Source organism: Rattus norvegicus, chromosome 13 (assembly GCF_036323735.1).
Source record: "Rattus norvegicus strain BN/NHsdMcwi chromosome 13, GRCr8, whole genome shotgun sequence".
Classification (NCBI taxonomy): Eukaryota; Metazoa; Chordata; class Mammalia; order Rodentia; family Muridae; genus Rattus; species Rattus norvegicus.
This window is the reverse complement of record NC_086031.1, coordinates 24,408,525-24,432,357: the sequence shown is the minus strand read 5'-3', so window position 1 is coordinate 24,432,357 and position 23,833 is coordinate 24,408,525.

Below are 23,833 nucleotides of genomic sequence, written 5' to 3'. Positions count from 1 at the left end.
TATTATAGTGACTAGCATCTTTAAGTAGAACTGATTGGAGTTTCTGTCCAATCTAAAATTCAAATTCTAAAAGGAAGCTAAGTGCAATTTAAGGGCCCTATTATCATACAACTATAAAGTGTGCTATAAAGAAATATATTACACAGTTTAAAATATAAAGTATCAATTGAAACGTCCCACAAAATTGCGATTTCAAAGCGGTTTTAATTTTTAAAGTTTCATAAATTAAAATAAAACCAAATGTATTCTACTTTCAAAGAAGAAAGAATGTGGCTTCTTAATGCAAAATGTAGGCTTTCTTACATTCAAATATGTCTCTATCATTAATTCTCAGACTTTATAACCCATGAATACTTCGCATATAATCTCCCAAATCAGGACAGGCCCTTAACCTGAATGCGAGGCAGAAGTTTACAGCACATTTTATTGGAGGCTACCGAATGAGGCAAAGGAAAAGAGAGGCTTCTATTTTTTATGGTACTAATGTCACCCTTTGCTCCTTAACACTGATGTATTTTCCTGTGCAGCTGAGCGATCTATTACACAAAATTGAGAAAGCTTTGCCTCAGCAGGACTTGTCGAGTGCTAAGTGGTTTATGGATTCGAATGTTGAGGCAATCAGCAAACAGTTAGGGCTGGGGAAAAGAGGACAACAGCTGAGCAGTGCTTACATGCACGTTGGCATGCCAAATATGGATTTCATTTATAAGTTAATGAACTATTTGCTTTAGTTGAAATAATCCATTCTTATTTAGGCACATCTGGTGCTAATTATGAAGTGTGTAAACAGTGGAAATATATTTTCCAACCAGTAAGTAGAATTCATTAATATTGCTAAGAGCCAAGTTGAAATCGCATCCCCTCTCTATTGCTCTCTATAGATGAAACATCTAAAACACAACTTACTATCCTGACAATTAATTAGAAGCAAAATAAAAGGTCTACACTAAAGTCTAATTGAAACTTCCAAAAAGAAAGATTGTATAAACTTAAAGATAGGTTCTGTATAACTATCAAACTTTCATTATTATCTATAGGCTAAACACAACACACTCAGGAAACAGCAAATGGTTTAAACTGAGGTTCACACTAATCATTTCCAAGTTATAAATTTTCTTTAAACAAAACAAAATATGCTGTTATCTCCTGTACATGCTTATATTTTTATATTATTATTAGTGTTCGCCATCTTGGTTGGTCTCAATATTATTTTAAGTGTCAATGAGTCATTGGAAAAATAGAAAAAAAAAGACAGGCATTTGAACCAGAAGAACAATGTTAAAAATTTAAGACAGTGTTTCTCAACCTTCTTAATGCTAGAACCCTTTTACATGGTTCTTCATGTTGTGTTGACCCAAAACCATAAAATTATTTTATTGCTTCTTTATAACTTCTTTAGTGTTATGAATCATAATGTAAATATGTTTGGAGATAGATGTTTGCCAAGGAGTCTCAACCCACAGATAAAGAATCACTGAGTGAAGAGGCTCTTAAAGATTTTATAATGGGCTGATGTATCAAAACAAATTTCTTCTAAGTGTTTTTGCAAACACTGCAAAAGAACTCAATTCTTATATTATTCCTGAGGGATTTATTAAGGGGTTTAATCACTAACTTACCCAGAAGATGCCAATGCTGAATGCGGACCATGTCTGTGCTGGTCTCCAGGCCTTCCTGCTGAGTCCTGATGTTATGAGCATGGGTTCTAGTGTATGGGTTACCTCATTCCTCAAACGTTTGCAATGCAGTGAATATGACTCGACCTATTTTTCGGTGCATTACGCTTTAACCAACTTTCTTTTTCTAGTTTAAGTAAGTGCAGAACATAGCCAGTATGTGCTCCACACAGCTAGTGTCCTTGTCCACTTCGCTCGGAGTGGGAGCCAGAGCAAACCTCCTCATTTTCACTAATCTGTCTCAACCCTCTGTTTGAACTTCACTTAGAGAAGATGCCCAACTTGTTTCTGATTATTACTTAATAAAGATTTTCATTTTCCTAGAAGGAAAGGTGACACAACCTGAGGCTTATAAAATAGAAAGCTAGGGCTGTGGTATCCTGAGAAATTTGTATTGGTTGTGTTTTGACCAATTCAATTTGCTTTGAAAACTCATAATTGTAAATGAACTGAAACAGATATATGAGAACAGTTACATAGAGGATCAATAAATAGATGAGCTAGACATATACATACATACATGCATGCATACATGCATGCATACATACATATACATACACATTACAAACACAGAGACAGACAGAAGCCTTTTCCACTTGATGCTCTTGCTATTACACAACTTATCCACAGATGTCCCATACCTGTCCCCAGAATTTTGTATCTTGTCCTACTCTTCAGAAGCTCTGCACAAGCATGTGTTTACTACAAAGGTCAAAGCAAGCTGACAGAAATCCCATGCCATCTAGGCACCTTGTGTCTCATTTTGAAGAAGGTTAACGTGGTTCTGTCCAAGAATCCACAGGTGTTGTCTGACATATAGAAATTCCTAATTTTTTTTCTTTTATTTTCGGAGCTGGGGACCACACCCAGGGCCTTGCGCTTGCTAGGCAAGCACTCTACCACTGAGTTAAATCCCCAACCCTGAAATTCCTAATTTCTAAAAATTTCTATGATGCCAAAGCTGTCCTTCCTGCCCTGCCAAATTAACCATTTGTAAGCGAAGGGCTGCTGGGTACCTGGAAGAGAATGGGGGACAAGAGACAGGAAGAAGGACGCCAAGACATGAGTATGATTAAGGCGACAATTTTATTTTTCCCCAAGGCAGAATTTATACCATAACATGGGTAACAGAGGGAGGGGGAAGTAAGAAACATTTACATAGGCCAAGGACACAATATTCGTGTGGTCAGGGAGTAGGCTGATGTTGACAGGATGTCAGAAAAGTCACAGGTTTGTCATATCTATTAGTCAGCAGGATGTTGGTTTTTCAGAAAGGTTACAGATCATCACATTGGGTATCTTGACATATATTATTATTCATTTTGACCACCAGGTTTGTATTAGTCTTCTGCAGCTGGCTGGGGGTTTTCCATGAACCCAGTCATACTTAATTCTAAACATAATAATAACGTCAATAACGGAGAGCTTCAAGGGCATCGCTCGCAACAACCATTCTCAGAGAACATAGAGTTTTATAAGCATGACTCATCCCTAATATCTGCTACATTGTTCCTACCTTTACCTGAGGAAAAGGAAGATAAAGATAAAAAGTAATATTGTCTGGTACTTCTCACAATGTGTGTAAATTCTTATAAGTAAAACTAGACATCACAACATCAAACTCTGCATGTGATGTTTGGGAAGTTCTTATATAAAGTATTTGATAAAATTTTCTATCAATCTTTACTTTTATAACTAGCAAACAAGCAAATGCCTGTAGTAAAAATAAAATAAAGCAGTAAGATTATAACTGAATGCTAGTGGCCCAATCATTTCAGTACTAATGATTCCCAACAGCTGAATTGAAATTCTCCTCTTGAAAGTCAATAGCGATGTGTTGTTTTTTGTTTCATTTGATTTGGTTTGATTTTTAAATTCCATTTTCATTACTCCAATTTTCCAAGAAGTTCATTTCATAGGACAAGACTGTATAAGGATGTCAATGGAAAGCTGAGATTACCAAGTAACAATTAGATACTTCTATGTTGATATGATGAAACATCATGACCGAAAGTGACTTGTAGAGAATGTTATTTTGTCTTACAATTCCAGGATAGTTAGAAATAGCTTGGAATGTGTGTGACACGGCAGCCGTAGCAGGAAGCTGGCTGATCACATGTCACACACATATAGGAAGCAGAGCTAGTGAGCAAGAGGTGGGGCAAAAACACTAACACTCAAAGCTAGTCCAAAATGGCACCTTTCCGACAACAGGAAATCAAAGTTCAAATACATGAGCATTGGAGGACATTTCGCATTCAAACCACCAAAACCTGCTACAAAGTCCTGTATAATTTTTTTAAGTACATAGTGGAGGCATATTAAAAATAAGCTTTCATAGACTCAGATATTTTGATTATGCTACAATTTCTGAATCAATGTCTATTTAAAAATAATCCAGCCCAGACCCCGTGGGAAAGAGACCTCACCGCCTGGTCAGGTGGGCACTCCTGAGGCTTCAGAGCGGAAGAGACCACCAACACTGCCCACCCCTGCTCACATCCCTGGCCCAAGAGGAAACTGTATAAGGCCTCTGGGCTCCTGTGGGGGAGGGCCCAGGAGACGCAGGACCCCTGCCTGAGACACCACCGGAACCTGAAGGAAACAGACCGGATAAACAGTTCTCTGCACCCAAATCCCATGGGAGGGAGAGCTAAACATTCAGAGAGGCAGACAAGCCTGGGAAACCAGAAGAGACTGCTCTCTGTACATACATCTCGGACGCCAGAGGAAAACACCAAAGGCCATCTGGAACCCTGGTGCACTGAAGCTCCCAGAAGGGGCGGCACAGGTCTTCCTGGTTGCTGCCGCCGCAGAGAGCCCGGGGGCAGCACCCCGCGAGCAAACTTGAGCCTCGGGACCACAGGTAAGACCAACTTGTCTGTTGCAAGAAAGCTGCCTGGTGAAATGGGGACACACAGAGGCAGAATTCCTCTAGGACCGGGCACGTCCTGTGTTTACCGGAAGTCCCACACCCACGGATCCTGGCCTGCAGCAGCTCTCTGCTCCCAGAACCCGTGGGAAAGAGACCTCACCGCCTGGTCAGGTGGGCACTCCTGAGGCTTCGAACGGAAGAGACCAACAACACTGCCCACCCCTGCTCATATCCCTGGCCCAAGAGGAAACTGTATAAGGCCTCTGGGCTCCCGTAGGGGAGGGCCCAGGAACGGCAGGACCCCTGCCTGAGACACCGCCGGAACCTAAAGGAAACAGACAGGATAAACAGTTCTCTGCACCCAAATCCCGTGGGAGGGAGAGCTAAACCTTCAGAGAGGCAGACAAGCCTGGGAAACCAGAAGAGACTGCTCTCTGCGCACACATCTTGGACGCCAGAGGAAAACGCCAAAGGCCATCTGGAACCCTGGTGCACTGAAGCTCCCAGAAGGGGCGGCACAAGTCTTCTTGGTTGCTGCAGCCACAAAGAGCCGTGGGCAGCACCCTGCGAGTGAACTTGAGCCTCGGGACCACAGGTAAGACCAACTTGTATGCTGCAAGTGACCTGCCTGGTGAACTCAAGACACAGGCCCACAGGAACAGCTGAAGACCTGTACAGAGGAAAAACTACACGCACGAAAGCAGAACACTCTGTCCCCATAACTGGCTGAAAGAAAACAGTAAAACAAGTCTACAGCACTCCTGACACACAGGCTTATAGGGACAATCTAGCCACTGTCAGAAATAGCAGAACAAAGTAACACTAGAGATAATCTGATGGCGAGAGGCAAGCGCAGGAACCCAAGCAACAGAAACCAAGACTACATGGCATCATGGGAGCCCAATTCTCCCACCAAAACAAACATGGAATGTCCAAAAACACCAGAAAAGCAAGATCTAGTTTCAAAATCATATTTGATCATGATGCTGGCGGACTTCAAGAGAGACGTGAGGAACTCCCTTAGAGAAACACAGGAAAACATTAATAAACAAGTAGAAGCCTACAGAGAGGAATCGCAAAAATGCCTGAAAGAATTCCAGGAAAACATAAATAAACAAGTAGAAGCCCATAGAAAGGAGACACAAAAATCCCTGAAAGAATATCAGGAAATCATAAATAAACAAGTAGAAGCCCATAGAGAGGAGTCACAAAAATCCCTGAAAGAATACCAGGAAAACACAATCAAACAGTTGAAGGAATTAAAAATGGAAATAGAAGCAATCAAGAAAGAACACATGGAAACAACCCTGGATATAGAAAACCAAAAGAAGAGACAAGGAGCTGTAGATAAAAGCTTCACCAACAGAATACAAGAGATGGAAGAGAGAATCTCAGGAGCAGAAGATTCCATAGAAATCATTGACTCAACCGTCAAAGATAATGTAAAGCAGAAAAAGCTACTGGTCCAAAACATACAGGAAATCCAGGACTCAATGAGAAGATCAAACCTAAGGATAATAGGTATAGAAGAGAGTGAACACTCCCAGCTCAAAGGACCAGTAAATATCTTCAACAAAATCATAGAAGAAAACTTCCCTAACCTACAAAAAGAGATACCCATAGGCATACAAGAAGCCTACAGAACTCCAAATAGATTGGACCAGAAAAGAAACACCTCCCGTCACATAATAGTCAAAACACCAAACGCACGAAATAAAGAAAGAATATTAAAAGCAGTAAGGGAAAAAGGTCAAGTAACATATAAAGGCAGACCTATCAGAATCACACCAGACTTCTCGCCAGAAAGTATGAAGGCCAGAAGATCCTGGACTGATGTCATACAGACCCTAAGAGAACACAAATGCCAGCCCAGGTTACTGTATCCTGCAAAACTCTCAATTAACATAGATGGAGAAACCAAGATATTCCATGACAAAACCAAATTTACACAATATCTTTCTACAAATCCAGCACTACAAAGGATAATAAATGGTAAAGCCCAACATAAGGAGGCAAGCTATACCCTAGAAGAAGCAAGAAACTAATCGTCTTGGCAACAAAACAAAGAGAATGAAAGCACACAAACATAACCTCACATCCAAATATGAATATAAAAGGAAGCAATAATCACTATTCCTTAATATCTCTCAACATCAATGGCCTCAACTCCCCAATAAAAAGACATAGATTAACAAACTGGATACGCAACGAGGACCCTGCATTCTGCTGCATACAGGAAACACACCTCAGAGACAAAGACAGACATTACCTCAGAGTGAAAGGCTGGAAAACAATTTTCCAAGCAAATGGTCAGAAGAAGCAAGCTGGAGTAGCCATTCTAATATCAAATAAAATCAATTTCCAACTAAAAGTCATCAAAAAAGATAAGGAAGGACACTTCATATTCATCAAAGGAAAAATCCACCAAGATGAACTCTCAATCCTAAATATCTATGCCCCAAATACAAGGGCACCTACATACGTAAAAGAAACCTTACTAAAGCTCAAAACACACATTGCACCTCACACAATAATAGTGGGAGATTTCAACACCCCACTCTCATCAATGGACAGATCATGGAAACAGAAATTAAACAGAGATGTAGACAGACTAAGAGAAGTCATGAGCCAAATGGACTTAACAGATATTTATAGAACATTCTATCCTAAAGCAAAAGGATATACCTTCTTCTCAGCTCCTCATGGTACTTTCTCCAAAATTGACCATATAATTGGTCAAAAAACGGGCCTCAACAGGTACAGAAAGATAGAAATAATCCCATGCGTGCTATCGGACCACCACGGCCTAAAACTGGTCTTCAATAACAATCAAGGAAGAATGCCCACATTTACTTGGAAATTGAACAATGCTCTACTCAATGATAACCTGGTCAAGGAAGAAATAAAGAAAGAAATTAAAAACTTTTTAGATTTTAATGAAAATGAAGTTACAGCATACCCAAACTTATGTGACACAATGAAAGCTGTGCTAAGAGGAAAACTCATAGCGCTGAGTGCCTGCAGAAAGAAACAGGAAAGAGCATATGCCAGCAGCTTGACAGCACACCTAAAAGCTCTAGAACAAAAAGAAGCAAATACACCCAGGAGGAGTAGAAGGCAGGAAATAATCAAACTCAGAGCTGAAATCAACCAAGTAGAAACAAAAAGGACCATAGAAAAATCAACAGAACCAAAAGTTGGTTCTTTGAGAAAATCAACAAGATAGATAAACCCTTAGCCAGACTAACGAGAGGACACAGAGAGTGCGTCCAAATTAACAAAATCAGAAATGAAAAGGGAGACATAACAACAGATTCAGAGGAAATTCAAAAAATCATCAGATGTTACTATAAAAACCTATATTCAACAAAACTTGAAAATCTTCAGGAAATGGACAATTTCCTAGACAGATACCAGGTACCGAAGTTAAATCAGGAACAGATAAACCAGTTAAACAACCCCATAACTCCTAAGGAAATAGAAGCAGTCATTAAAGGTCTCCCAACCAAAAAGAGCCCAGGTCCAGACGGGTTTAGTGCAGAATTCTATCAAACCTTCATAGAAGACCTCATACCAATATTATCCAAACTATTCCACAAAATTGAAACAGATGGATCACTACCGAATACCTTCTACGAAGCCACAATTACTCTTATACCTAAACCACACAAAGACACAACAAAGAAAGAGAACTTCAGACCAATTTCCCTTATGATTATCGACGCCAAAATACTCAACAAAATTCTGGCAAACCGAATCCAAGAGCACATCAAAACAATCATCCACCATGACCAAGTAGGCTTCATCCCAGGCATGCAGGGATGGTTTAATATACGGAAAACCATCAACGTGATCCATTATATAAACAAACTGAAAGAACAGAACCACATGATCATTTCATTAGATGCTGAGAAAGCATTTGACAAAATTCAACACCCCTTCACGATAAAAGTCCTGGAAAGAATAGGAATTCAAGGCCCATACCTGAACATAGTAAAAGCCATATACAGCAAACCAGTTGCTAACATTAAACTAAATGGAGAGAAACTCGAAGCAATCTCACTAAAATCAGGGACTAGACAAGGCTGCCCACTCTCTCCCTACTTATTCAATATAGTTCTTGAAGTTCTAGCCAGAGCAATCAGACAACAAAAGGATGTCAAGGGGATACAGATCGGAAAAGAAGAAGTCAAAATATCACTGTTTGCAGATGATATGATAGTGTATTTAAGTGATCCCAAAAGTTCCACCAGAGAACTACTAAAGCTGATAAACAACTTCAGCAAAGTGGCTGGGTATAAAATTAATTCAAATAAATCAGTAGCCTTCCTCTACACAAAAGAGAAACAAGCCGAGAAAGAAATTAGGGAAACGACACCCTTCATAATAGACCCAAATAATATAAAGTACCTCGGTGTGACTTTAAACAAGCAAGTAAAAGATCTGTACAATAAGAACTACAAGACACTGAAGAAGGAAATTGAAGAAGACCTAGGAAGATGGAAAGATCTCCCATGCTCATGGATTGGCAGGATTAATATAGTAAAAATGGCCATTTTACCAAAAGCAATCTACAGATTCAATGCAATCCCCATCAAAATACCAATCCAATTCTTCAAAGAGTTAGACAGAACAATTTGCAAATTCATCTGGAATAACAAAAAACCCAGGATAGCTAAAGCTATCCTCAACAATAAAAGGACTTCAGGGGGAATCACTATCCCTGAACTCAAGCAGTATTACAGAGCAATAGTGATAAAAACTGCATGGTATTGGTACAGAGACAGACAGATAGACCAATGGAATAGAATTGAAGACCCAGAAATGAACCCACACACCTATGGTCACTTGATTTTTGACAAAGGAGCCAAAACCATCAAATGGAAAAAAGATAGCATTTTCAGCAAATGGTGTTGGTTCAACTGGAGGTCAACATGTAGAAGAATGCAGATCGATCCATGCTTATCACCCTGTACAAAGCTTAAGTCCAAGTGGATCAAGGACCTCCACATCAAACCAGACACACTCAAACTAATAGAAGAAAAACTAGGGAAGCATCTGGAACACATGGGCACTGGAAAAAATTTCCTAAACAAAACACCAATGGCTTATGCTCTAAGATCAAGAATCGACAAATGGGATCTCATAAAACTACAAAGCTTCTGTAAGGCAAAGGACACGGTGGTTAGGACAAAACGACAACCAACAGATTGGGAAAAGATCTTTACCAATCCTACAACAGATAGAGGCCTTATATCCAAAATATACAAAGAACTCAAGAAGTTAGACCGCAGGGAAACAAATAACCCTATTAAAAAATGGGGTTCAGAGCTAAACAAAGAATTCACAGCTGAGGAATGCCGAATGGCTGAGAAACACCTAAAGAAATATTCAACATCATTAGTCATAAGGGAAATGCAAATCAAAACAACCCTGAGATTTCACCTCACACCAGTGAGAATGGATAAGATCAAAAACTCAGGGGACAACAGATGCTGGCGAGGATGTGGAGGAAGAGGAACACTCCTCCATTGTTGGTGGGATTTCAAACTGGTACAACCATTCTGGAAATCAGTCTGGAGAATCCTCAGAAAATTGGACATTGAACTGCCTGAGGATCCAGCTATACCTCTCTTGGGCATATACCCAAAAGATGCCCCAACATATAAAAAAGACACGTGCTCCACTATGTTCATTGCAGCCTTATTTATAATAGCCAGAAGCTGGAAAGAACCCAGATGCCCTTCAACAGAGGAATGGATACAGAAAATGTGGTACATCTACACAATGGAATATTACTCAGCTATCAAAAACAATGACTTTATGAAATTCGTAGGCAAATGGTTGGAACTGGAAAACATCATCCTGAGTGAGCTAACCCAATCACAGAAAGACATACATGGTATGCACTCATTGATAAGTGGCTATTAGCCCAAATGCTTGAATTACCCTAGATGCCTAGAGCAAATGAAACTCAAGACGGATGATCAAAATGTGAATGCTTCACTCCTTCTTTAAAAGGGGAACAAGAATACCCTTGGCAGGGAAGAGAGAGGCAAAGATTAAAACAGAGACTGAAGGAACACCCATTCAGAGTCTGCCCCACATGTGGCCCATACATATATAGCCACCCAATTAGACAAGATGGATGAAGCAAAGAAGTGCAGACCGACAGGAGCCGGATGTAGATCGCTCCTAAGAGACACAGCCAGAATACAGCAAATACAGAGGCGAATGCCAGCAGCAAACCACTGAACTGAGAATAGGACGCCCGTTGAAGGAATCAGAGAAAGAACTGGAAGAGCTTGAAGGGGCTCGAGACTCCATATGTACAACAATGCCAAGCAACCAGAACTTCCAGGGACTAAGCCCCTACCCAAAGACTATACATGGACTGACCCTGGACTCTGACCTCATAGGTAGCAATGCATATCCTAGTAAGAGCACCAGTGGAAGGGGAAGCCCTGGGTCCTGCTAAGACTGAACCCACAGTGAACTAGACTGGTGGGGGGAGGGCGGCAATGGGGGGAGGGTTGGGAGGGGAACACCCATAAGGAAGGGGAGGGGGGAGGGGGATGTTTGCCCGGATACCGGGAAAGGTAATAACACTCGAAATGTATATAAGAAATACTCAAGCCCGTGGGGGAGGGCCCAGGAGCAGCAGGACTTCTGCGCCTGAGACACCGCCGCCGGAACCTGAAAGAAACAGACTGGATAAATAGTTCTCTGCACCCAAATCCCGTGGGAGGGAGAGCTAAACCTTCAGAGAGGCAGACAAGCCTGGGAAACCAGAAGAGACTGCTCCCTGCACACACATCTCGGACGCCAGAGGAAAAAGCCAAAGACCATCTGGAACCCTGGTGCACTGAAGCTCCCGGAAGGGGCGGCACAGGTCTCCCTGGTTGCTGCCGCTGCAGAGAGCCCCTGGGCAGCACCCCACGAGCGAACCTGAGCCTCGGGACCACAGGTAAGACCAAACTTTCTGCTGCAAGAAAGCTGCCTGGTGAGCTTGGGACACGGAAGCAGAATTTCTCTAGGAGGCACGGTCTGTGTTTACAGGAAGTCCCACACCCGTGGATCCCGGCCCGCAGCAGCTCTCTGCTCCCAGACCCGGTGAGAGAGAGACCCAACCGCCTGGTCAGGTGGGCACTCCTGAGGCTGCAGAGCGGAAGAGACCACCAACACTGCTCACCCCTGCCCACATCCCTGGCCCAAGAGGAAACTGTATAAGGCCTCTGGGCTCCCGTGGGGGAGGGCCCAGGAGCGGCAGGACTTCTGCGCCTGAGACACCGCCGCCGGAACCTGAAAGAAACAGACCGGATAAACAGTTCTCTGCACCCAAATCCCGTGGGAGGGAGAGCTAAACCTTCAGAGAGGCAGACAAGCCTGGGAAACCAGAAGAGACTGCTCCCTGCACACACATCTCGGACGCCAGAGGAAAAAGCCAAAGACCATCTGGAACCCTGGTGCACTGAAGCTCCCGGAAGGGGCGGCACAGGTCTCCCTGGTTGCTGCCGCTGCAGAGAGCCCCTGGGCAGCACCCCACGAGCGAACCTGAGCCTCGGGACCACAGGTAAGACCAAACTTTCTGCTGCAAGAAAGCTGCCTGGTGAGCTTGGGACACGGAAGCAGAATTTCTCTAGGAGGCACGGTCTGTGTTTACCGGAAGTCCCACACCCGCGGATCCCGGCCCGCAGCAGCTCTCTGCTCCCAGACCGGGTGAGAGAGAGACCCAACCGCCTGGTCAGGTGGGCACTCCTGAGGCTGCAGAGCGGAAGAGACCACCAACACTGCTCACCCCTGCCCACATCCCTGGCCCAAGAGGAAACTGTATAAGGCCTCTGGGCTCCCGTGGGGGAGGGCCCAGGAGCGGCAGGACTTCTGCGCCTGAGACACCGCCGCTGGAACCTGAAAGAAACAGACCGGATAAACAGTTCTCTGCACCCAAATCCCGTGGGAGGGAGAGCTAAACCTTCAGAGAGGCAGACAAGCCTGGGAAACCAGAAGAGACTGCTCCCTGCACACACATCTCGGACGCCAGAGGAAAAAGCCAAAGACCATCTGGAACCCTGGTGCACTGAAGCTCCCGGAAGGGGCGGCACAGGTCTTCCTGGTTGTTGCCGCTGCAGAGAGCCCCTGGGCAGCAACCCACGAGCGAACCTGAGCCTCGGGACCACAGGTAAGACCAAATTTTCTGCTGCAAGAAAGCTGCCTGGTGAACACAAGACACAGGCCCACAAGAACAGCTGAAGACCTGTAGAGAGGAAAAACTACACGCCGGAAAGCAGAACAGACTGTCCCCATAACTGACTGAAAGAGAGGAAAACAGGTCTACAGCACTCCTGACACACAGGCTTATAGGTCAGTCTAGCCACTGTCAGAAATAGCAGAACAAAGTAACACTAGAGATAATCTGATGGCGAGAGGCAAGCGCAGGAACCCAAGCAACAGAAACCAAGACTGCATGCCATCATCGGAGCCCAATTCTCCCGCCAAAACAAACATGGAATATCCAAACACACCAGAAAAGCAAGATCTAGTTTCAAAATCATATTTGATCATGATGCTGGAGGACTTCAAGAAAGACATGAACACACTTAGGGAAACACAGGAAATCATTAATAAACAAGTAGAGGCCTACAGAGAGGAATGGCAAAAATCCCTGAAAGAATTCCAGGAAAACACAATCAAACAGATGAAGGAATTAAAAATGGAAATAGAAGCAATCAAGAAAGAACACATGGAAACAACCCTGGATATAGAAAACCAAAAGAAGAGACAAGGAGCTGTAGATACAAGCTTCACCAACAGAATACAAGAGATGGAAGAGAGAATCTCAGGAGCGGAAGATTCCATAGAAATCATTGACTCAACTGTCAAAGATAATGTAAAGCGGAAAAAGCTACTGGTCCAAAACATACAGGAAATCCAGGACTCAATGAGAAGATCAAACCTAAGGATAATAGGTATAGAAGAGAATGAAGACTCCCAGCTCAAAGGACCAGTAAATATCTTCAACAAAATCATAGAAGAAAACTTCCCTAACCTAAAAAAAGAGATACCCATAGGCATACAAGAAGCCTACAGAACTCCAAATAGATTGGACCAGAAAAGAAACACCTCCCGTCACATAATTGTCAAAACACCAAACGCACAAAATAAAGAAAGAATATTAAAAGCAGTAAGGGAAAAAGGTCAAGTAACATATAAAGGGAGACCTATCAGAATCACACCAGACTTCTCGCCAGAAACTATGAAGGCCAGAAGATCCTGGACTGATGTCATACAGACCCTAAGAGAACACAAATGCCAGCCCAGGTTACTGTATCCAGCAAAACTCTCAATTAACATTGATGGAGAAACCAAGATATTCCATGACAAAACCAAATTTACACAATATCTTTCTACAAATCCAGCACTACAAAGGATAATAAATGGTAAAGCCCAACATAAGGAGGCAAGCTATACCCTAGAAGAAGCAAGAAACTAATCGTCTTGGCAACAAAACAAAGAGAATGAAAGCACACAAACATAACCTCACATCCAAATATGAATATAAAGGGAAACAATAATCACTATTCCTTAATATCTCTCAATATCAATGGCCTCAACTCCCCAATAAAAAGACATAGATTAACAAACTGGATACGCAACGAGGACCCTGCATTCTGCTGCCTACAGGAGACACACCTCAGAGACAAAGACAGACACTACCTCAGAGTGAAAGGCTGGAAAACAACTTTCCAAGCAAATGGTTAGAAGAAGCAAGCTGGAGTAGCCATTCTAATATCAAATAAAATCAATTTCCAACTAAAAGTCATCAAAAAAGATAAGGAAGGACACTTCATATTCATCAAAGGAAAAATCCACCAAGATGAACTCTCAATCCTAAATATCTATGCCCCAAATACAAGGGCACCTACATACGTAAAAGAAACCTTACTAAAGCTCAAAACACACATTGCACCTCACACAATAATAGTGGGAGATTTCAACAACCCACTCTCATCAATGGACAGATCATGGAAACAGAAATTAAACAGTGATGTCGACAGACTAAGAGAAGTCATGAGCCAAATGGACTTAACGGATATTTATAGAACATTCTATCCTAAAGCAAAAGGATATACCTTCTTCTCAGCTCCTCATGGTACTTTCTCCAAAATTGACCATATAATTGGTCAAAAAACGGGCCTCAACAGGTACAGAAAGATAGAAATAATCCCATGCGTGCTATCGGACCACCACGGCCTAAAACTGGTCTTCAATAACAATAAGGGAAGAATGCCCACATATACGTGGAAATTGAACAATGCTCTACTCAATGATAACCTGGTCAAGGAAGAAATAAAGAAAGAAATTAAAAACTTCTTACAATTTAATGAAAATGAAGATACAACATACTCAAACTTATGGGACACAATGAAAGCTGTGCTAAGAGGAAAACTCATAGCGCTGAGTGCCTGCAGAAAGAAACAGGAAAGAGCATATGTCAGCAGCTTGACACCACACCTAAAAGCTCTAGAACAAAAAGAAGCAAATACACCCAGGAGGAGTAGAAGGCAGGAAATAATCAAACTCAGAGCTGAAATCAACCAAGTAGAAACAAAAAGGACCATAGAAAGAATCAACAGGACCAAAAGTTGGTTCTTTGAGAAAATCAACAAGATAGATAAACCCTTAGCCAGACTAACGAGAGGACACAGAGAGTGCGTCCAAATTAACAAAATCAGAAATGAAAAGGGAGACATAACTACAGATTCAGAGGAAATTCAAAAAATCATCAGATCTTACTATAAAAACCTATATTCAACAAAATTTGAAAATCTTCAGGAAATGGACTATTTCCTAGACAGATACCAGGTATCAAAGTTAAATCAGGAACAGATAAACCAGTTAAACAACCCCATAACTCCTAAGGAAATAGAAGCAGTCATTAAAGGTCTCCCAACCAAAAAGAGCCCAGGTCCAGATGGGTTTAGTGCAGAATTCTATCAAACCGTCATAGAAGACCTCATACCAATATTATCCAAACTATTCCACAAAATTGAAACAGATGGAGCCCTACCGAATTCCTTCTACGAATCTACAATTACTCTTATACCTAAACCACACAAAGACACAACAAAGAAAGAGAACTTCAGACCAATTTCCCTTATGAATATCGACGCAAAAATACTCAATAAAATTCTGGCAAACCGAATTCAAGAGCACATCAAAACAATCATCCACCATGATCAAGTAGGCTTCATCCCAGGCATGCAGGGATGGTTTAATATACGGAAAACCATCAACGTGATCCATTATATAAACAAACTGAAAGAACAGAACCACATGATCATTTCATTAGATGCTGAGAAAGCATTTGACAAAATTCAACACCCCTTCATGATAAAAGTCCTGGAAAGAATAGGAATTCAAGGCCCATACCTGAACATAGTAAAAGCCATATACAGCAAACCAGTTGCTAACATTAAACTAAATGGAGAGAAACTTGAAGCAATCCCACTAAAATCAGGGACTAGACAAGGCTGCCCACTCTCTCCCTACTTATTCAATATAGTTCTTGAAGTTCTAGCCAGAGCAATCAGACAACAAAAGGAGATCAAAGGGATACAGATCGGAAAAGAAGAGGTCAAAATATCACTATTTGCAGATGATATGATAGTATATTTAAGTGATCCCAAAAGTTCCACCAGAGAACTACTAAAGCTGATAAACAACTTCAGCAAAGTGGCTGGGTATAAAATTAACTCAAATAAATCAGTTGCCTTCCTCTATACAAAAGAGAAACAAGCCGAGAAAGAAATTAGGGAAACGACACCCTTCATAATAGACCCAAATAATATAAAGTACCTCGGTGTGACTTTAACCAAGGAAGTAAAAGATCTGTACAATAAGAACTTCAAGTCACTGAAGAAAGAAATTGAAGAAGACCTCAGAAGATGGAAAGATCTCCCATGCTCATGGATTGGCAGGATTAATATAGTAAAAATGGCCATTTTACCAAAAGCAATCTACAGATTCAATGCAATCCCCATCAAAATACCAATCCACTTCTTCAAAGAGTTAGACAGAACAATTTGCAAATTCATCTGGAATAACAAAAAACCCAGGATAGCTAAAGCTATCCTCAACAATAAAAGGACTTCAGGGGGAATCACTATCCCTGAACTCAAGCAGTATTACAGAGCAATAGTGATAAAAACTGCATGGTATTGGTACAGAGACAGACAGATAGACCAATGGAATAGAATTGAAGACCCAGAAATGAACCCACACACCTATGGTCACTTGATTTTTGACAAAGGAGCCAAAACCATCCAATGGAAAAAAGACAGCATTTTCAGCAAATGGTGCTGGTTCAACTGGAGGGCAACATGTAGAAGAATGCAGATCGATCCATGCTTATCACCCTGTACAAAGCTTAAGTCGAAGTGGATCAAGGACCTCCACATCAAACCAGACACACTCAAACTAATAGAAGAAAAACTAGGGAAGCATCTGGAACACATGGGCACTGGAAAAAATTTCCTGAACAAAACACCAATGGCTTATGCTCTAAGATCAAGAATTGACAAATGGGATCTCATAAAACTGCAAAGCTTCTGTAAGGCAAAGGACACTGTGGTTAGGACAAAACGGCAACCAACAGATTGGGAAAAGATCTTTACCAACCCTACAACAGATAGAGGCCTTATATCCAAAATATACAAAGAACTCAAGAAGTTAGACCGCAGGGAAACAAATAACCCTATTAAAAAATGGGGTTCAGAACTAAACAAAGAATTCACAGCTGAGGAATGCCGAATGGCTGAGAAACACCTAAAGAAATGTTCAACATCTTTAGTCATAAGGGAAATGCAAATCAAAACAACCCTGAGATTTCACCTCACACCAGTGCGATTGGCTAAGATCAAAAACTCAGGTGACAGCAGATGCTGGCGAGGTTGTGGAGAAAGAGGAACACTCCTCCATTGTTGGTGGGATTGCAGACTGGTAAAACCATTCTGGAAATCAGTCTGGAGGTTCCTCAGAAAATTGGACATTGAACTGCCTGAGGATCCAGCTATACCTCTCTTGGGCATATACCCAAAAGATGCCTCAACATATAAAAGAGACACGTGCTCCACTATGTTCATCGCAGCCTTATTTATAATAGCCAGAAAATGGAAAGAACCCAGATGCCCTTCAACAGAGGAATGGATACAGAAAATGTGGTACATCTACACAATGGAATACTACTCAGCTATCAAAAACAACGAGTTTATGAAATTCGTAGGCAAATGGTTGGAACTGGAAAATATCATCCTGAGTGAACTAACCCAATCACAGAAAGACATACATGGTATGCACTCATTGATAAGTGGCTATTAGCCCAAATGCTTGAATTACCCTAGATCCCTAGAACAAACGAAACTCAAGACGGATGATCAAAATGTGAATGCTTCACTCCTTCTTTAAATGAGGAAAAAGAATACCCTTGGCAGGGAAGGGAGAGGCAAAGATTAAAACAGAGACTGAAGGAACACCCATTCAGAGCCTGTCCCACATTTGGCCCATACATATACAGCCACCCAATTGGACTAGATGGATGAAGCAAAGAAGTGCAGACCGACAGGAGCCGGATGTAGATCGCTCCTGAGAGACACAGCCAGAATACAGCAAATACAGAGGCGAATGCCAGCAGCAAACCACTGAACCGAGAATAGGTCCCCTATTGAAGGAATCAGAGAAAGAACTGGAAGAGCTTGAAGGGGCTCGAGACCCCAAAAGTACAACAATGCCAAGCAACCAGAGCTTCCAGGGACTAAGCCACTACCTAAAGACTATACATGGACTGACCCTGGACTCTGACCTCATAGGTAGCAATGAATATCCTAGTAAGAGCACCAGTGGAAGGGGAAGCCCTGGGTCCTGCTAAGACTGAACCCCCAGTGAACTAGACTGGTGGGGGGAGGGCGGCAATGGGGGGAGGGTTGGGAGGGGGACACCCATAAGGAAGGGGAGGGGGGAGGGGGATGTTTGCCCGGATACCGGGAAAGGGAATAACACTTGAAATGTATATAAGAAATACTCAAGTTAATAAAAAACAATAAAATGAAAAAAATAATCCAGAAGTATATCTGGCTCAGAAAAAAATTTATTCAATTGACCAAATTGATCCTATAGAAATACTTTTACAGTGGTAGTCCAACCATGTTTTCTTACAATTCCAGGATAGTTAGAAAATACTGTGGGATTATTGTTTAAAAGTTTAATTTTATGGATCAATAGATACAAGGATAAACAGAAAACTAGCTCATTATTCTTATCTCATAAAATCTGGATTCTAAGAAAAAAATCTGATGGAGAAAACAAACAAAGGCAATAAATTACAAAAGGATATTGAAAACTGTCATGCTCTTATGGAACCGTTATTGTTTGTTTTTTGTTTTCTAAGACAGGGTTTCACTACTGCGCTCCATGTTCGCCTCATACTCCTGATCCCCTTACATTTACCTTCTCAGTGCTTGAATGATAGATGAGTACCATTACACCTGGCTGTAAATGTTAGTCATAATTCAGAAACAGAAACACAAACTATATTTATTGAATAAACCTTTATTTTCTGTTACCATTTTAATGATGAAACCCTTTTCCTCAAAGTATAATATCTCTGAATTTTTAAAAAAAATATTTATTTTTTTAAAAGACCACTAAGAAATTTACGAACATTTGTCTTAGAGTTTCTAATGGTGTCAAGAGATACCATGACCATGGCATTCATTATTAAAAGCATCATGGCAGCATGCAGGGAGACATGGTGCTGGAGAAGAAGCTGAAAGTTCTATAACCCAATGGGGACAGGCAGCAGGAAGAGCAAGGGAGTCACACTAGGCCTCATTTGAGCATCTTAGACCTCAACCCTCCCCCACCACAGCAACACTCTTCCTGAAACAAAGCCACGCTACTTCAACAAGGCCACAAGTCCTAATAGTGCCACTCCCTATGGACCTCTGGGAGATATTTTTTTCAAAAGACCTCAATATTGAAGCATAATTTATGTGTTACGTTGTGGGAAGTAGAAATGGAAACAAGCATAGTTTGGCTGGAAGTCTGTGCTGAGCTCTGGAAGTGTGACAGTAAATGGAAAATTGTAAGATGTCTCTAATAGGATTCCAGACCCCAAGGACCAGACAGATCATCCAACTATCCAGCAGGGGAAGAATGGATTTTGGTTATTCCATACACTCCCAGAAAATTTTTTCTAGCCAGGTAGGTTTTAACTAACGGGAAGGCTTTTCCATTTGCTCTTGCTAAAGCTTTTTGTGACAAATGACAGCTATCTTAACCTGTGGACAGGGGCACTGAAATAGAGAATTATTGCATCTACATTACACTCGACACGTATTCTGCTCACTCTAAGGCAGTTGCCTGGCTGCACTCTTTAAACACTTGGAGGGTAAATCCTATCAGAAGAAGCCTCCCCCCAACCCCCGCTTCTTTTCTGATAGAGGAACTCTGGCTAGATCATGATTAATCTATCGTTAAGCTACTATCATAGCTGCATTTTTTCCAAAGTATGTGAAGTAAATGAGCTAAAGGGTTCTTAAGCAATAAAGGAATATTAAAACACCGCACCAGAGAAAATGCAGCATTGGTCTTAGGAGTCAATCCCTCAGGTAAGGAATTATTTGTCTAAAAGACTCTTCCATTTCATATATATCTTCTCCCAGGAGCAGCTATACTGATGTTGTGTCTAGTACAGTGATGGGCTTTTGAAAACCCTCACCCTCAGCATCTAAATGTTGAGGTGTAAACTAATTGATGAGAACTCTTTGTTATAAGCTGTTAGTCTTTGAGAAAAATAGTAGGTCAATACTAGCTCTCTGTTGATGGGCAGTTAGCCCTATGAAGATGTATCCTCAACTCACCTTCCAGAATCTTTAGTGACTTCAACTTTTTCAAAATTATCACAAGTTGTATTTAATGTTAAACACACTTCAGCTAGACTCTGGTCTGACTTTTTCATACTCACAATATACAAAGGCACGGGACCAAATTTCAGTGTGGAATATTCTACTTTATATATTATCATTGCATTTTAAACATGATCAAATATTTACAAAGTAATCTGATTTAGTTTTAAGCTAAATGTTAGATGTGAAAAATGAATCTTTGTACTGTCTCTCTCAAACACTTGTCCAAAAATTGTATTCTGCTCTTAAAACCATAGCCAGGGAGTTATGTCCTGATATATAAGTAGAAAGGGAAAGAAAAAGACATAGGCATTGTTAGTGATGGAATGGAATAATTCTTAAAATCCAGTGTGCTCTGGGGGTCTATCATTTTTGATGGTCCAGAAGTGATACAGACGATATGCATTCTCCTGGCAATAAAACATTGGATGGTTTTGGTTATTGGTTTAGTCTGAGGCTATGAGATGAAATGCTGTACAGAATCATGTTGGATAAAGCCTAGAGGTAGTGATCCATGCAGGTCAGCTACAAACTCATCAGCTGGAGCCAGCAGAACTGTTCACTGGCATTTGTTAACCATTTTTATGACACCTTGGTACCTCACTTCTAAAAGATGCCCAAAGCTCATCTGCATAAACGGCAGCAGATATCAGTATATTTTCACAGCTATGTTGAGAAAACTGCAATTGAACTTTGATTTCCATCCATAAGAAACTTCCCAGATGAAATGTCCAAGCTGGTTCTAATATTTGTACTTAAGATGAAGAAAACCACAATGATCAGTTGGCAAGTGGCCAAAGTGCTCTTTCTCATGAAGAAACAAAGCACGTTTTTCTACTTGCTAAATATTTTACGTGTAATATTTTACATGCTTTAAAGTTGTGACACCTCTGCTTAACTCATTTGAAATGAGAAGAGGTATTATACCACAGGGAGATAAAAAGAACTTCAGACCTCAAAATGTCTCTTCCCTGAAACTCTTCCTCTTCCCAAGTACCCTCCTTCTCCTGAATGTCTTTAACTGCGCGATTCACTGAGAGTGGCTGGTATGAGCATGGGCAGGTATTATTGCCTAAAGCATAGACAACTGACCAGTGTGTCACCACCAGGGAAGCACATGACACACCTCCCTTAGAAGGATTCATTAAAAGATCCCCTTTCCTGTAGCAGTGAGTTCATGAGTGCAAAGGTCATTTTATGTCCAGATGCTTGTTCTGAGTACAGGTCACCAAACTCAGGCTTTAATATGCTCCACATACATTCAATTTAGAAAATTTACAAATTAATTGGCTAATTAAAAATAGTTTTAACTTTAAAGACTACTGAGAGCTTTATTATAAGAACTTTTAAAGTTGATAATATCCTAAATCAAAATACAAAAATTTTATAATGTATTCCATTTTCAATTGCATTTAGTTTAAATTTAGTGATTTGATATTATCTAAATCATCTTCTTGTGCTACTACAGAATGTAAATAACACAATCAATTTCTTGTGGCTCTCTTTCTCTCCCTTAGCTTATCTACTTCATCTGTTTACAGCATATCTAGCACTAACTACCAATGGAAACTCTGTAATAGAGTCAACTCCCACTTATCTGTCAATAAATAGGATGAAATGGAGATGAACTGAACTAAAGCATATGACAACGTATAAATGCTTGGCTCTTGAAGGCACAAACTCAGAGCCTGGCTTCCAAAGAGTGAGAAATAAATAAGCACTTATGCAGCTGTGATAGGAAATTTCAGAGCATCTTTTATGCATGAGTAGAAATTTTCAGTGCACTAAACTTAAAAAAGAAAAAAACTGAAGACTTATATGAATATATAGCAGTTTAAAATATAGAGTAGGGAGTTGGGGGAGAGAAGAGGGCAAAATGAACGAAGAGTCAAGATTACTCTTAGCAGCCAAAAACACATTATCATGAAAAAGAACCGAGGAATCCTCAATGCTGTAATATCCCACTTACCTTTTTTTGCCTCTATCTCTGGCAAGTGGACACAGTAAGCAACATTTATTACTACAAAAAGCAAAAGCTAAGGAACTGGACTATACATTCATCAGGTTGGGTAGTGCCCAAAATTGCTAGATGGGTAAGGTCGTTCATGAATGGATCCATGAAATCATAATTTCTAGTACTTCCATAAAAGGGAGATTGGAAATGTGGCCAGAGAGCTTTATTTCCTCTGGAGGTGCAGTTATTACAACTACAGCAAATCTCTCTTAGGTAACAGGCTCCAAGGCAGCCAAGGAATAGGTTTGTCAGGGTTGGAGATGATCTGTGGCTATTAGGAACCACAGACTGCCAAAATCCTTGGATGGGATTTTTATAATCATAAAACCATACATAGGGTTGTTTATTCTACCTACCCAAAGTGTAAGCAGTTGTTCAGATTGGTGAAAAACAAGGTAAAGCACAGACTGAAATAACTAAACAGATTCTTATGTCTCCTTTTCCTTTCCCAATGAGGCAGCTGAACTGGTGATGATACACTTCACATCACCTGAGCACCAGGCACACAGGACAGTCACACTGGACCTCTAGAAAACTAGAGGGCACTCAACTGAATTCATTCCTAAGTGTAGATAATCTGGTTGACTTCAGTAGCCACACATAAAATGTAACAGTAGGTCTAAGATTATTGCAATAAGAACAAAACTTTAACAGTATTCTGAGACTTTTGATCACAAAATATATCTTAATAGCAATTATGAATGACAAAAGTCACTTCAAAACTAGGGTCTGCTTATGTTATTATTCAATTTGAAAAACATGAATAAATTCACATCCAAAAGTATTTACTTCATCTGTTGGTCAAGTGACTTTAGTGTCAAAAAAACAAAACAAAACAAACCTATTCTCTCATGTTAATAAATTTGGTAAAAGCTATCTCTGTTAAAATGCAATCATACTATGTCAGATAAGCAGACTGTCTGGTCAGCTTTAAAAACATTAACTTAGATTCATTTATAAGTGAGCCTGCTCTCAAGACATGGCTTGTATCTGAGAATCCAAATAGAAGACTCAAGGCTAGCAATTGTTTCTCTAAGGAATAGATGTCTAAGTTTGGGTTTCTTTGTTGTGAAGAGACACCATAACAAATGAAACTCTTGTAAGAACAACATCTAATTGGGGATGGCTTATAATTTCAGAAGTTCAGTTCATTAACATTATGGTGGGAAGCATTGCAGCATCCAGGCAGGCACAGTGCTGGAGGAGCTGAGTTTTCTGCATCTCCATCAAAAGACAGAAGGAGACTGTCTTTTCCGTAGAGTGGAGTTTGAGCATAGGACCTCAAAACTCTCTTCAATGATGCATT